Source organism: Mastomys coucha, unplaced genomic scaffold (assembly GCF_008632895.1).
Source record: "Mastomys coucha isolate ucsf_1 unplaced genomic scaffold, UCSF_Mcou_1 pScaffold5, whole genome shotgun sequence".
NCBI lineage: Eukaryota > Metazoa > Chordata > Mammalia > Rodentia > Muridae > Mastomys > Mastomys coucha.
In genome coordinates, this window is record NW_022196911.1 from 40,258,557 (window position 1) to 40,274,573 (window position 16,017).

Consider the following 16,017-nt stretch of genomic DNA (forward strand, 5'->3'; position numbering starts at 1 on the left):
CCACCCCTTAAAAGCAAATGTGAAAGGAAGTGGAGGCTTTGCGTGGATGCATTGAGTCGATTGCAATATCCTATCATCTAATGGGTGTTAAGAGCATTCCTTGAAGATGGCCTTCCAGGACACAACCAATAAAGGAGGATTGGCCTTCGAGGAGGGAATCTGATGCTTCGTCATTTGACATTGTGTTTCTCTCAACATGAATGTTGAAATAGCATGCAGAGAGATTTCTTCACCATAATTTAATATGAGCACATTTTTAATTGTGTAAAAAGCACAAGAGTAGAACCTGAAAATGGAAAACTCCTAAGATGCAGGGGTCTACATCACACCAAATGACAGTTGTTTATTTATGACATCAATTTATTCTCTGCTTTGCAATTACATAAAAATAGCAGGAACATGGTAGGAGAGGTGATGCGATTGATCGACATCCTGAATTATTCATCCGATTTCAGTTGTTGACTTCACGTCAGACATTTCCCTATGTGCGGATCATAAATCAGGTCCGATCTTTTTGCCACAGGCACTCAGAGAACCAATCTGATGCTTTTTGTATCCATTTATGCATAGGATTCCGGGTATCCCCTTATGTAAAGTAACACTATGCAGCATATGTTGAAGGGTGGAGCTCAGAAGAGTCTCCCTGAAGCTACATTCTCTTCTGAGAAGGGCTGTAGGAAATGAGTTGACCACACACATAGACTATGCTTACGTTCCATGTATACTATACCATTGTATTCAGGGCGACCATGTTACACTGAGGTGGAAATAGCCCTCGTAAGGGTAGTTATTTTGAGTAGTTTCATACTGGTGACACCTGACCATTCATTCACCTTTGTGTCAGTGATCTCCATGTGGACCAGAATGAACCCACTGCCTTCTCAGAGATGAATCCTGTGAGATGATTCACTATTCATAGTAACCTAGGGCTCTTACAAAGCACCTTATGGAGTCCCTTGTCACATCATATGGTACCATTTGCCTATTGCTACTGTCCTTACATTGTTTCTGAGAATAGGAAGTGGGATCCCTCCCTTTCCTAATTTCTTTGGCTAATTTACTGAAACATAAATTTAAACAAACAAGCAACCAAACAAATGTGTTTACTTAATACATGAAACTGTTCTCCCTGCTTGGCCACTGCTTTCTTGGACATTAGCATTATCTTGTGGGGTGTTCACACAACAGTATCCATTATCTCTCAAGCAAATATATTTACAAGAGGCCATGGATGCATCATTCTGTATTATCTTCCAAACCTTCCCTAGATTATTGATTTGACTAAAAATACAACATTATGAGCTGGAGAGGTGGCTCAGTGGTTAAGAGCACTGTCTACTCTTCTAGAGGACCCAGGTTCCATTCCTAGCTCAAAATAATCTGGAATTCCAGTTTCAGGGGATCTTAATCCTTCTTCTGGTTTCTATGGGCACCAGAAATGCACAGAACGCAGAGACCTACATGCAGACAAATACCTATACACATAAAAAAAAAGTAAAATAAAAAAGCAAAAATCTCTACTATGTTAATTTAGGAAACTTTATTGCAGGCAGATAAAACCATTTTCTACAGAATTCCCCCATATAACCTCACACTGCTGTTCTTACTTCAGGCACCTAAGTTAGTCGAAACAACAAGGTATTATTTATTTTTTCATGATTTTAAAATCTCATAATCTATAGTAAAGTGGCCAAAATGGTCACTTTGGGGTTGGAAATGATGAGAGACTGATTTTTTAAAAATTATTTTCCATTTCACCTTTAAACAGCTACATTGCAGAAAATCCCACCAGACCACAGGTGACAGGTTCTCCATGGGGCAAAGATGCTTCCTCCCATGCTCCTTTACCCTCGATATACTCTTGACCCCCCCCCCCCAAGCCCATGTGAAACTGGAGACAAAGTACTTCTAGCTGGTAGGGAGGTGTAGGAAGGAAGGAGGAGTTGGAATTTTGGGTGAAGGTTTAATGAAGCTTCTTGACCTCTTCTCCCTCTACAAGGGGCGTTGATGGACCCAATCTGGAACATCACTTGCCAGTAATCCCAGCTGCTTGGATGGAGATAATAAAAGCTCTGATGCTCAGAAGACTGCATTCCACAATATGGCACATCCTCACCCAACGAGACTCTTGGTTTTCTGTGAGGAATTGAGAAGACAGAGGACATGAGAAATTTGCTGTAAGATATGGCAACCGCTGATTTGCTCAGCCTGTCCCACCTCTCCAGGCAGCACAGGCTTCAGACATCCCTGGGGAGTCCTGCCAAGAGCTGAGAGGAGGCAGCTTTGCCTGACTGCCAACACAAGGGACTTGGCGTGCTCAGGCGTCTGTTGTGGTTGTGGATTAGGGTTGAGTGATTCCTGCTGCAAACACTGGGGGTAAGTCTAACAATGACACTGCATGCCGTTGCCCTGGTCTCTCTGCTCCCTGGGTCATGTTTCCAGCCACAGATGATTAGCAATAAACACTAATCAGTAATCTGGTCAGAAAGACAATGCCAAAGCCAAGGTCTGCCAGCAGAGCACTAATGGGACACGGGGTTCTGATTTTAATTAGACTTGGACTTTTGTTTTGAAGTTGGGTCAGGGGGCGGGGCAGGGGATTACAAGTCAAGCAACAACAGCGAGCCTGTCCTCTGGCAGGAAAAGCATCATCAATCTTCCTCATTTTCCATAGTTATAAAACCTTGGAAACTATATGCCACATTATTCTCTCTTGTGTTTGATAGAGGTTGGATCTCCCAGAAGGCGCCATTCGTGGTCTTCATCATGCTTGGAGGCTTTCTGTGCAGCTTTGTGATTGGAGAACAAATACAACATGGCCAGGCTAAAAATACACGTGCATTTAATGGAGAGTTCTGTCAGATACACCCCCATCTGCTCCCAATGTCTGGGAAAGACGCTGCGATTTTAGATTCATATAGCTCTACAGAATTTATGTAGAGCCAATCTAAGTGGCATCTTATGAGACGACCAGAAAGATGAGAAGGTTGTAGTTATATGAATTTTTAAAAGTTTTTAATATATATGTCATATATATATATATATATATATATATATATATATAATTTCCTCTTTTCCCATTCCTACTTTCAAGCCCTCCCATGTATCACTCTTACTCTCTATCAAATGCATACTTTCTGCCCTCTTTTTCTTTAATTGTTGGTACATATCATATATGTGCATATATACGCGTGTACATATACATCATATATATCATAATACACATATATATGTATGTACACATATATTCCTAATATGCAAATTCGACCTTCTCAGTCTGTACAGACACACTGTATGCATATGACTTCAGGGCTAACCATAAGGGCTCTGTGGCTCTTACCTAAGGAAGACTCCTCCTCTCACTATTCCTTGGCTGCCTACAGTTCTTCCCTGTGGTCAGGGCCCCTGAGATGGCTTCTCTCCTCCACATTAGCAGGCCCTTTGGTGTCTCCCTTGTTGAAGTAGCCATGTCATTGAGACTGCATGGGTTTGTAATCTTGGAAATGTCAGGAGACTATTTGACTTTTAACCCTCTAGTAGGACTGTTAATTTACTTTACTAGATCACAATCTTTATCCATGAACCCCGGAATATAGGAACTTAGTTCATATTTTGAGTATATGATTAATGAGATATGTGGTGACCTATAGAACCCCAATTTTACAGTTTTTTTTTTTCTTACAGGAAAATTATCACCACCATCATCCCTATAATCCCATCACCACCATCATCATAATTACCACTATCGTCATCATCACCATCATCACCATCATTACCATCATCTTTAAGCTTTTACTATTTACTTATTTAGTCCAGGTACTGGGCTAACTAATTTCTACATGTCATTTTATCCTCAGAAACACTTGTGAAGGAGACAGACTGTGGCTGATTTTTTTTTTCTTTCATTTAACATGAGTCCAGGGCTCATTGGTTTCCTTCTTTTCTGGTGGCTGAGCAATATCTCATCAAAGCGTTATACCATACTCCAATGATTTACACATATTTGGAAATATGTATTTCTTAGTTTTACTTTATAAGAATCTCTGTGACTAGAAGCACGTCTTCCAGCTATGATCCAAATTAGGGGAAACTGTATTCATATTAATACACTTAGGACATTTTTGGATCTCCCCAATTATTTTGCTTGAATATCTTCCCCCAAAGAAGTTATTTTTCTCTAGTGAGTATTCCATTTGTAGCCAGAACTATGAGAAAGATCCCTTGGCTTAGAGCTAAAATCCTTTCTGCTAAGAAAAATAAGAAATGTTCTCCTGAAAAATCACACATGTAAGCGATCATCGCTCATCAGAAATTTGACAAAGGTTCTGAGGATGATCACAAGTCCTTCAGCCCTTGGATGTCACAGGGTAGTGTGTACTTATGCCCACCCTTATAGAAGCCAAAGGTTAACTTCAGGTATCTGCTTCTATTGGCCTTCACCTTATTGTTTAATTTTATCTTTTTATTTTATGTTTTATTACCACCCCCAATGCTATTAAGGGGACCCTCAAAAATCCACCTAGCCAATGGCTGTCCAATGCTAGAATGCTAGCCTGGTACACTTCCAGGCACTGTTCCAGGCATTTTTTGCTTTCTAACTTTTTATTAAACATTTACAGACATTATAGTCATGTAGTATCCACAAAATTATAAGGTAATTTAAAAACTTGCATTATAAATGTTATCAAAGGTTAAAACACAGCCTAGATATGTATGGTGAACTAGTTTGTTACACTATTAAAAGTATTTTTTTCTTTTTTCTATTAGATATTTTCTTTATTTACATGTCATATGATATCTCCTTTCCAGTTTCCCCTCCGAAAAAAAATAAAAAAATAAAATAAAATAAAATAAAAAAACAAGAAAAAAAAAACCCAACCCTGTTCCCTCCCCTCTTCTCCTGCTCACCAACCTACACTTTCCTGCTTCCTGGCCCTGGCATTCCCCTACACTGGGACATAGAACCTTCACAGGGCCAAGGGCCTCTCCTGCCCTTGATGACTGACTATACCATCCTACCATCCTCTGCTATACATATGCTGCTGGAGCCTTTAGTCCCACCATGTGTATTCTTTGGTTATGGTTTAGTCCCTGGGAGCTCTGAGCGTACTGGTTAGTTCACATTGTTGTTTGTCCTAAGGGGCTGCAAACCCTTCAGCTCCTTGGGACCTATCTCTAGCTCCTTCATTGGGGACCCTGTACTCAGTCCAATGGATGACTGTGAGCCTCTACTTCTGTATTAGTTGGATATGGTCAGAGTCCCTCAGGAGACAGCTATATCAGGCTCCTGTAATTGTATTGTATGTGTCTGTGTGGGTCCAGGCACCCACAGAGACCAGGGATGTAGGAGCTCCCCCTAGAGTTGGCATCTGTGAGCTCCCAGATAAGGATGCTGGGCATAGCTGCTATCAGAACTGTTGCTCCAGCCCCATTTCTATCATGCTTTTGAGATAGTGTCTCTCACTGAGCCTGGAGTTCACTAATTCAGTTAGACTACCTGGCCAGTGCACCCTAAGACTTGTCTGTCTCTCATCTCTTAACACTAGGGTCGCAAGTGGTTGTTGGAGATCTATAATGTTCAAATTCTCATGCGTGTATGGCATGCCCTTTGAACACTGAGCCATCTCCCTAGTCCTGTGGTCTATATTCTCATAAGTGTTTTCATGATAGATGGCTTGGAACTTTCTTGGAACTCTTTGCCACACCCACGCTGAACTCCAGACCTCCTTACCCATCATACTGTAAACTAATTCTAACGCTCTTCTGAATCTCCCCCTAGAGCATGTATGCAGTTTAGCACACATGATTCCCAGATGAGGAGCTATAAGATTTCAAGTCCTTGTGTAGCAAACAAAGCAACACACACAAAGGAACACAGGTCAGCCACCACAGCAGTGAAAACAACCCAAAGCTTTAATAACATTCAGAAGACATCAGAAGAAAACCAACACTTGGGTCTGCAGACCATCTTCATCAGGTGATGGCCTCAATCTACCCAAGCCTCTTGCCCATCATCAACTCCAAGTTAAATTCTTTTTATAGGCTTGGTTATGGGAGCAAAGATGGACATCACCCTGTAGGTCCTTCCACTCTTTCTCCCTTCTCTTCTATATTGATTGAATTTAGTTTTTTTAAAAAGTCAAACTTGTTTTCCAATGTTTTATAACTTCTATTTGCTTTCCCCACATGGCTGAAACACCACAGACGCCCCTGTTGGAAAATGTGGGATTTTCTAAACAGCAGGGTTAAAAAACTTGAGGATATAAAAAGAATTCTCTCCCATGAATGAGGAATAAGGAGGGTCGTAAGCACATTCTATCTTGTTCCCGCCAGACCATATTGAGAAGAAAGATGAGGGTTGAAATACAAGAGGACATGCCAATTTTCTCCAGGTCTATGTTTCCCAAAGTCTTCAGATAGACCATTGTGTACAGAGCCTCTCCTGATGTGTCAAGGACTTTTCCTTTCCCATGCTTCACATCCTCACAAGAATACTTTCACCTTAAATTGTTTCTACCTCAAGTTCATGTAAAAAACCTTTCCCTTTAGGATGGAGATTATACTACATGGTGGAAGGTCCTAACTCTGGAGAGGGGTACCCCTAAGACAAATATAAGAAAAGAACCACTAACCATGGATATTAAAGAAAATGATGAATCTCTAGCAGATGTGTCACAGAAGCATCTAAATACAGTCTGAAAAACATACATGATCTGGCAAGAAGCAGCTACATTAGGGGACTAGAGAGATGGTTCAGCCTATTAAGAACACTTGCTTCTCTTCTAGAGGACACAATTCCATTGACTAGTGTCTATATCAGACACCTCAAAACTGCATTTAACTGCGACTCCAGGAGTGTAGTGATCTCTTTTGGCATCAGTAGGCACCCCCCCACCCCATATACACACTTAGAAAGATGCACATTCATGCACACATGCACATACACACACACACACACACACACACACACACACACACACACACACACACACACATGAATAAAGTTAATTTTTAAAGCCCACAATTTGCTGACCTAAAGTTCCCTGGCTTCTTAATGTACTACCAGTTCCTTCTAGAGTTTTGGTCACCTGGGAACACCTTCAGCATGTAATACATCCTTAATTCAAATTTTGATAGTCAAATGTTAGCATGTAAATATGCAAGACTTTAATAAACCATACGAGATCCAAGCAAAACTATGTTCACTTTTGATTAATAAGTAGTTTTGTTATTTTGAAGGAAATTGTGAGTTGGAAATATCAAATGACTGCTTGAAATCAGAGCCACACAGACTTTTATTATGAGTCACTCATGGTAAGGTACACTTGAGTATACCCGGTGGTCACTGTGGCATTGTGGTGCATTGTGGTGAGGGTAGACTGCAAAAGAGAGATTCAAAAAGCAGGTTAAATAAGAAATATACTTTTTATTAAATTTTCCTTTGCTTATCATCATCATTATTGTTGTATGTGTGAGTATATGTGTCGGGGTTGCATATGCCCAGGCTCACATGTGGACTTCAGAGGATAGCTTTGTGAAGGTGGTTTCTCTCCTTGCACAATGTGAGATCTGGGAATCAAACTGTGGTCATCAGGTTTGTAGAGCATGTGTCTTTACTTTCTGAACTATATCTTATTAGCCTTCAAGAACACTTTTGAAAACTTTTCACATACTTGCATTTTATCTCATTAATCTTAGTAACACTTGTTGGTAAATAAGTCACTGGATTTTTTTTTACATGGTTAAACCATTTAATATGAAATTTAGCACATCAGCTAACTTTCCTGTGATCTTTTTTTCTTTCTTTTTTCTTTTTACCTGCAAAATGAATATCATAACATCACCTACTTCAAAGATTCTTGTTCAGCGTTAATTACTCAACTTATAGATATCTCTGAGGACAGCAACAAGCATATAGTGAGTCTTCAATTATGAAACACCAGGCTGTATGTGGGAAGGAAACAGACATAGGAAAAAAGAAAATAAAGAATTATGAATGAGAGAGAGACACACACAGAGACAGAGAGGGCCATAGAGAATATGAATTCCAGAAAGTCATATCAGAGCATGATGGGAAATGAGACTGAATTGGTAACACAAAGATCAAATGCAAAGGACTTAAGAGATTGGATAGAATAATGGGAAGGTAAATGCATAATTTTAAGAACTCTTAGGTTATCTAATTAGAATGGGGTTACAGGACTTCTGTAAGAGAGGTAGGTGCCAATGTCTTCTAGACAAAGACAACCAGGAACATAACTGCTGTTGAAAAAAGTGGATTTCATATGGAGGCAGATAAGGATGAGTACACTGGGGAAGCTAGAGGGTACCTCAATATTAAGAGGGTATTAGAAAGATCTTGTCCAATGCTATCAGAATGTGTGCATTATTCTGTAACTAACTATTATAATAAATGTTGCTATCCAGAGAAGACTTGAGGATAAATCTGTAAATGAAGGAGCAGTCATCTCTCGTATCAGCCATTGGACAGTGTGCTTAGCACTTCCGTAGTTTGTCTGATAATCTGTTTCTATGTTTAGATAACACTTTAGAGAGGACTTAGCTTTCACTGCACTTTGTCATGGTCACGGAGTGGACTTATATGATAGTGTTAGGTAAGACTGTCTAATAGGAAGACACCATGGTCTAACTCTGCATTCCAGGCCAGCTGTTAACAGCAACAAGACCCCTTAGTGTATCAGGCTTTTATCTCTCAGTTTCTCAGGGTAACTTGTGGCTTCATGCTTGAATTTGGCATGCCTTTCACAGACTCTCGTGTGACATAGGCCACCAGGGGTGAGCACGGAAAGATATCCCATCTCCTGTTCTAATACATCTCTGCTTCTGATCTGCCAGGGTCTGAGAAGCTGCTACCTCAAGCTCCTCCTCCCGTGAATGAGTAACTCTGTTTGCCATTTTCCAACCCAAATGAGCTATATCCACTGGGACTAGGAGGCAAAATAACCCTCTCTGCTCCTTAAGATGCTTTTCTTGGGCCGGTTTTAACAGCAATAAGATAATCTCTTTGCTGGATATACCAGTTTATAAACTGAGAGTCAATGATGTCCAAAGCACACAGAGCACTCAGATTCCTAAATGTCTCTCATTTTCATGAAAGAAAATTCTACACAATTCCAAATAAACAGCTTTATTAAACAGTTATATAAATCAAATACTTAGGGATAATAACTCATGAAGAATTATTTATTTATTTATTTATCTATCTATATATCTGTCTATCTATCTATCTATCTACCTATCTATCTATCTATCTATCTATCTATCTATCTATCTATCTATCTATCTATCTATCTATCTACTATCTTCACTTTACATCCTGATCACAGCCCCTCTCCCTTCTTTTATCCCAGACCCACCTTTACAAATCTCTCCTCTTATAGCCCCTCCACTTCTCTAAGGGGTACCACTCCACCCTGGGGCATCTAGGCCCAGCAGGACTAGACATCCTCTTCCACTGAGGCCCTACCAGGCAGTCCAGGTAGGGGTAAGAGAACCCAGCATCAGAAAACAGAGATGGAGATAGCCTTAGCTCCACTTGTTAGGGGACCCACATGAAGACCAAGGCACACATTTGCTACAGTGTGTAGGGGGCCAAGTCCAGCCCCCATGGCCCCAAGTTAGTTGACTATGCATCTTCTTATGGTGTCCTTGACCTCTCCAACTTGCTCACTTCTCTTCGAGAAGACTCCCTGGGCTCTGCCTGATGTTTGGCTGTGGATCTTTGAATCTGCCTCCATCTGCAGCTAGATGAAGCAGTCATTAAAAGTCTTACAACAACAACAACAACAACAACAATAACCACTACCACCAAAAAGCCCAGGGCCAGATGATTTTAGTGCAGAATTCTACCAGACTTTCAAAGAAGAGCTAATACCAATACTATTCAAACTATTGCACAAAAATGTAAACAGAGGGGACACTGCCAAATTGCTTCTATTTCCCTTAGGAATTATAGGACTGTTTAAATAGTTTACCTGATCTTGATTTTACTTTAGTATCTGTCTAGAAAGTCTTCCATTTCATTTAGATTTTTCAATTTTATGTAGTACAGGCTTTTGAAGTAAGACCTAATGATTCTCTGAATTTCCTCATTGTGTGTTGTTAGGTCTTCCTTTTCATTTATGATTTTGTTTATTTGGAATCTGTATCTCTATCTTTCAGTTACTTTGGCTAAGGTTTTGTCTATCTTGCTGATTATCTCAAAGAATCAGCTCTTGGTTTTATTGTTTTTTTTTTTTGTATTGTTTTCTTTGTTTCTAATTGATTGATTTGAACCCTGATTTTGATTGCTTCTTTCCACCTACTTCTCTTGGGTGTGTTTTCTTCTTCTTCTTCTTCTTCTTCTTCTTCTTCTCCTTCTTCTTCTTCTTCTTCTTCTTCTTCTTCTTCTTCTTCTTCTTCTTCTTCTCCTTCTCCTTCTTCTCCCTCCTTCTCCTTCTCCTTCTCCTTCTCCTTCTCCTTCTCCTTCTCCTTCTTCTTCTTCTTCTTCTTCTTCTTCTTTCTCTTCTTCTTCTTCTTCCTCTTCCTCTTCTCCTCTGGTGCTTTCAAATTGCTAGTATGAGAACTCTCTAATTTCTTTATGGAGGCACTTACTGCTATGAACTTTCCTATTAGCATGGCTTTCATTATGTCTGAGAAGTTTGTGTAGGTTGTGCCTTCATTTACATTGAATTATATAAAGCCTTTAATTTCTATATATCTTCCCTGACCCAGTGGTCATGGAGTAACTATTGTTCAGTTACCATGAGTTTGTAGTCTTTCTTGTGTTTCTGCTATTAAAATCCAGCTTTAATCCCTAGTATTATGATAAGATACAAGGTGTTATTTCAGTTTTCTTATGTCTGTTGAGGCTTGCTTTGTGACTTTTTTGAAGAATGTTCAGTGAGGTACTGAAAAGAAGTCACATGCATTCTTTTGTATGTGACTGAAATGTTCTGTAGAAATTTGTTAGGTCCATTTGATTCATAGTGTCTATTAGTTTCATTATTTCTCTGTTTAGTTTTTGTCTGGATGACCTGTACATTGGTGAGAGTGGGGTATTGAGTCTCCCACTATTAATGTGTGGAGTTTGATGTGCAATTTAAGGTTTAGCTTTTTTTTTTTTTTTCAAATATGGGTGCCCTTGTGTTTGGGGCACAGATGTTCAGAATTGAGATTTCATCTTGGTAGATTTTTCCTTTGATGAGTATGAAGTGTCTTTCCCTGTCTCTTTTGGTTAATTTTGGTTGAAAGTCTATTTTGATAGATACTAGATTGGGTACTCTGGCTTGCTTCTTGGGACCACTTGCTTGGAAAACTTTTTTCCAGCTCTTTACTCTGAAATAATGTCTATCTTTATTGCTAAGGTATGTCCATTGTATGAAGAAGGATTATGGATTCTGTTTTCACGACTATTCTACTGGCCTATGTCTTTTTATTGAGTTCATTAATGCGGAGAGATATTAATAACAAGTGATTGTTAATTCCTGTTACTTTGATGTTGGTGGTGTTAGGTGTGTGTGTGTGTGTGTGTGTGTGTATGTCTGTATGTGTGCTTCTGTTGTTTTGCTGGTATGAAATTACTTATTTCCTGTGGGCATTTTTTTGTTTCTTTCTTTGTTTTGTTTTTTGATACTGGGTTTCTCTGTATAGCCCTGGCTGTCTTGGAACTCACTCTGTAGACCAGGCAGGCTGGCCTCAAACTCAGAAATCAGCCTGCCTCTGCCTCCCAAGTGCTGGGATTAAATACGTGAGCCACCACTGCCTGGCCTGTGTGGTAGTTATCCTTCTTGGGTTGGAATTTTCCTTCTAGTATTATCTGTAGGGCTGGATTTGTGAATAGATATTGTTTAAATTTGGTTTCGGCTTGAAATACTTTATTTTCTCCATCTATTGTGATTGAGAGTTTTACTGTGTATAGTAGTCTAGGTTGACATCTCTGATTTTAGAGGCTGCAAAATATCTGTTCAGGCTCTTTCAGCTTTTAGAGTCTCTGTTGAGAAGTGGGGTGTAATTCTGATAGATCTGCCCTTGTATGTTTCCTGGCCTTGTTTCCTTGCAGCTTTTCATATTCTTTCTGTGTTCTGTAGATTTTGTGTTTGTTTTGATTATTATGTGATGGGAGGATTTTCTCTTTTGGTCTAGTCTAATTGGTGTTCTGTAAGCTTCCTGTATGTTTATAGGCATCTCTTTCTTTAGGTTAAGAAAGTATTCTTCTATGATTTTGTTGAAAATAGTTTTTGGTCCTTGGAGCTGGGACTCTTCATCTTCTCCTATTCCTATAATTCTCAGGTTAGGTCTTTTCATGGTATCCCAGATTTCCTGGATGTTTTGCATCATGAAATTTTTAGATTTAACATTTTCTTTGACTGATGTATCAATTTCTTCTATCCTATCTTCTACACCTGAGATTTTCCCTTGCATCTCTTGAATTCTGTTGGTGATACTTGCATCTGTTGCTCCTGTACTCTTGTATTTTTCTGTATTTCTTTAAGGGATTTATTTTTCCTCTTTAAAGACCTCTATCATCTATATAAGATTGGATTTAAGGTCATTTTCTTGTGCTTTCATTGTGTTAGGATATAGGGCATGGTATAGTAGGTTAGCTGTGTTCTAAATTTGTAATATTGCCCTGGCTTTTGTTGGTTGTGTTCTTACATTGGGCTCTAGTCATCTGGTTGTCCCTGAATGTTCCTGTTGTAGTAGGAATTGGGAGGGGGCCTAACCTGGATGATCCTGGTGTGTCAGGCCTTTGGTGAGTAGACTTGGGCTGGACAATGGAACTCAGGGGGTGGTACAAGTCTCCCAGTAGTTGGGTATGGTACTGACTGTGCATGGGGAAATGGGTGGAGGGAGGGAATATAACCTGTATGCTACCAGATTAACAGGTCTGATAAAGGCGGGCAGTAGCATGGCCAGACAATTGATGTCCAGGAAGACTACAGGCTACTGAGGGCAGCTGCATGTGCTCCAGAGAGCTTAGCAGGCAGGGAAAAAATTGAGGAAATTTATTTTAAAATACAACTTAGGAGGTGTGTGTGTGTGTGTGTGTGTGTGTGTGTGTACATGCATGCACATATTTATTTATTTATCACTGTTAAAGACAAAAGCAAATATTCATGCTATTGAGATGGATATGCTGATATAGTTTTACATTAAAAAATTAAACTTGCCTGAATATTTAATGCTACAGGATATAGAGTATCTTCACCACTTTTTAGATTGGTCAATGTTTTGATTATATACTCATCAATGCTGAGAATACCCTTTTGCATAAATACATAATAAACAATGACAGAAGTATGCTTAGGAATGTTTAAGAAATTGTTGGGAATTTAGTCCTGATTGCAAGCCAAAATGTATTAAACAATTTGTGATGAAACTCAAGGCTGGTACTCAAAGAGCAATTTTAAAATTTCTTTTAGATTTATTCCTTTTATTTTATATGTATGAGTCCTTCACTTGTATATTCATATGCATACCCCATGCATGACTGCTTCTTCCCACCCCAAGGCTAGAAATGGAAGTGGGACTATCTGGAACTGGAGTTATAGATGGTTGTAAGCCATTGTGTGGGCACCAAAAACTGAACCTGTTCTTCTACAAGAGCAATAAATGCTCTTAACTCCTGAGCCAGCACTCTGGTCCTAAAAATAACAATTAAAAAAAAATCAAATACCCTAACACAATAAATTTCAAAGATGTCCTAATTTGATATTTGTGCACTGAAGAATGGCACCTGGAAATTATTTAAAAAGTCTTTGTTTTCTTCAATTAAACCATCAGCTTTATAGATGAGCAAAAACTTTGCAGTAGAAACACTGTAGTTCCCAATGCCTGGGAACCTGCAATCTGAGCTAAGATTTCAGGCAAATGTTGATTGCTGTTGCATGGCACAAGGGCATGGCACAATGCAAAGTCCACATGTCGAATGTTCAGAATGAATGTTGCAGTGAGGTTCCATGATGCAACACAGCCAAGTATTTCCAGAAATATTTTGGATGCGTTGCACATTTAATTATGAATTGATTTTGGTAGTTGTGCAGTCTGGATCCTTTTACTATTGCCAACATTTTCTGGAACCCCCCACATTCAGTTGTGAAAGTCATCAAGAGCTCAGTTTAAAAAGTTGTGAGTTAACCTCTTGCAGTTGAGGTGGATGCATTGCCCAAACATCATGTCATGGAACCTGAAAACCACTGTACAAACAAGAACTATTACTATCCTTACTTAATAAATGGAGACCAGGCTGAGGGCAGATATATAAATGAGGAGCTGCCAGTCAGAGCTAGCAAAGAGAGCAGAGATCTAACTTTGGATCCATCTGAATGACTCTCTTCCGGACACCATGTGGAATCCAGAACCGAGAGTCCTACAGATGAGAAGATATCAGCCCTATGTGTTGCTACAGCCCACTTGGTGAAATTCTAAGAGACTGTATGAGTTTTATCTCCCAAGATCCTGATTTAAGAAATCTACCTGAGATTCAGTTCATTTTCAACACACCCAGGATCTTTTAAATGTGCGGCAGATTTGAACATTAGCACAATAGAAGACAGGATCTCAGTTCTGTCTTGAGTTAATGATGGCAATGAACGCTTGCCTTACCTCTCTCATGCAGAGCTGAGGGGCAGAAATCATGCTGTTTTGCAAATTTAATAAATTCATTCATAAGAAAGAATAAAACCCAAATCCACAAATGAACACTCTTTCTCCCAAGAATGCCTGCTAGCAGCAGCCCAAGTCCCCAGACTCCCTGAGCATTGCAGCAGCCAAGAATGGTTATGAGGGGGAACAAAGACTTTCTTAATTTTCCTGTTAAATGGGGAAACAAATGAGCCACTTCTAAGAGGCAGAGTTTTGCAAAGGGAAAGAGGAAAGACCCATGTGTCTTTTTCCTCTTCTGTTTCAAAACAGAAGTATTAGGCAGCCCCCCTAATCTTTCCTCCCAACTAAGTAGACTCAAAAGTGCACTTGGGGATGGGAATTTCATCCTTTAGTGCCTGAGGAGTGTAACAATTGTACCAGTCAGCTGGAGAAAGCAAGCATAATTATAACAGAGTAAAGTGAAGGTGGCAATGGCTTCATTAAAATGGTTCGCATTGCTCTCCCAAAATAGGCATTGCTCAACTTGAACAGTATGCATGTTGACAGCCCCCACAGAAGCACAACAGAAGCACACAAGCTGCAAAACAATAAAAGGTATTAAGCATTAGTGAGGCTTGGAGAGTTGAATTAACCTGTAAATGGTAGAGGTGTCTCCCTCACAGGCCTTGGCAGGAAGTGAGTGTGGTACAGGGTGGAACTGTGATGCAGGGGCCACACCTGGGGAACTGAAAATGACTACATCCCCATTCAGTGGACCCTTTCCCATCTTCAGAACAGCAAAAATGTTTTTCAAGGAAATTATCTGTATGTCCTGGTTCTAAAAATGTGGCAAACTATTTGGTGAGATGTGCCAAACCCTGAGCAGACTGTTCAGTCACTTGGTATGTTGGGTGTAATGTTGATGGTAAGACATTTACAAGGGGTTGATGACTGGCTTTTAAATTTTTAAATATATGTGTGTAGTTATGTATGTATGATTGTACATGCTAACATAGGATATCATATATCCCAGGCTGTCTTCAAGCTTTCTTTGTAGCAAGAATGACTTCTAACTTCTGGCCCTCTAGCCTCTACCTCCTCAGTGTTGTGATTATAGGCATGTGCCAATATGTCTGGTTTATGCAGTTCTTGGGGGTCAAATCCAGGGCTTAGTGTATGTAAGATAAGCATGCCTTTTATCAACTGAGCTATATCCCTGGACCTAATTTTATATTTATTTAAATATAATTCAGAAATATATATACTCAATTACACAGTAGATCAATAATGCTGCTAAAAACAAATGTAGACTAAATAAAGTTAGTAAATAAGTGCCAAAAAGAAACCACAAAACAGGACAGGAGAGGGAAATCAGGCAGCTGACTGAACAACTAGGTGCTTCAAGTCTCTGCTGTAGCTCTCACTGGGGAG

General features: G+C 39.6%; 1 long non-coding RNA gene across 1 annotated transcript; it reads right to left on the minus strand.

Annotated features, from left to right (window-relative positions):
- Positions 1-1,520: 1,520 nt before the first annotated feature.
- Positions 1,521-15,284, minus strand: LOC116078933. Its single transcript, XR_004113662.1, has 3 exons — positions 15,240-15,284; positions 7,849-7,944; positions 1,521-2,824 (listed from the first exon to the last, which is right to left on the minus strand). It is a non-coding gene; the product is annotated as an uncharacterized LOC116078933 (long non-coding RNA).
- Positions 15,285-16,017: the final 733 nt, after the last annotated feature.